Source organism: Theropithecus gelada, chromosome 1 (genome assembly GCF_003255815.1).
Source record: "Theropithecus gelada isolate Dixy chromosome 1, Tgel_1.0, whole genome shotgun sequence".
NCBI lineage: Eukaryota > Metazoa > Chordata > Mammalia > Primates > Cercopithecidae > Theropithecus > Theropithecus gelada.
In genome coordinates this window covers 21,517,344-21,518,255 of record NC_037668.1, presented here as the reverse complement: position 1 = coordinate 21,518,255, position 912 = coordinate 21,517,344, and positions in this window count along the sequence as shown.

Below are 912 nucleotides of genomic sequence, written 5' to 3'. Positions count from 1 at the left end.
AAAAAAAAAAAAAAAAAAAAAAAAAAAAAAATTAGCCGGGCATGGTGGCGGGCACCTGTGAGACTGCACCATTCCACTCTAACCGGGACAATAAGAGCAAAACTCTGTCTCAAAAATATAAATAAATAAAATAAAAAAATATAAGAATTAGCTGGGCATAGTGGCGGGCGCCTGTAATCCCAGCTGCTTGGGAGGCTGAGGCAGGAGAATAATTTGAACCCAGGAGGTGGAGGTTGCAGTGAGCTGAGATTGTGCCATTGCACTCCAGCCTGGGCGACAAGAGCAAGACTCTGTCTCAAAAAAAAAAAAAAAAAATTCGGGGCATGGTGGCGCACACCTGTAATCCCAGCTACTTGGGAGGCTGAGGTGGGAGGATCACTTGAGCCCTGGAGATTGAGGCTGCAATGAGCCATGATGGCCCCACTGCACTCCACCCTGGGCAAGAGTGGAACCCTGTGTCAAAAAAAAGAAAAGAAGAAAAGTAAAAGAAAACAAAAAGAGAAAGAAAAGAGAGAGAGAGAGAGAGAAAGAAAGAAAAAAAGAAAGAAAGAAAGAAAGAAAAAAAGAAAGAAAGAAAGAAAAGAAAGAAATAAAGAAAAAGGCCGGGCGCGGTGGCTCAAGCCTGTAATCCCAGCACTTTGGGAGGCCGAGACGGGCGGATCACGAGGTCAGGAGATCGAGACCATCCTGGCGAACACGGTGAAACCCCGTCTCTACTAAAAAATACAAAAAACTAGCCGGGCGAGGCGGCGGGCGCCTGTAGTCCCAGCTACTCGGGAGGCTGAGGCAGGAGAATGGCGTAAACCCGGGAGGCGGAGCTTGCAGTGAGCTGAGATCTGGCCACTGCACTCCAGCCCGGGCTACAGAGCCAGACTCCGTCTCAAAAAAAAAAAAAAAAAAAAAAAAAAAAAA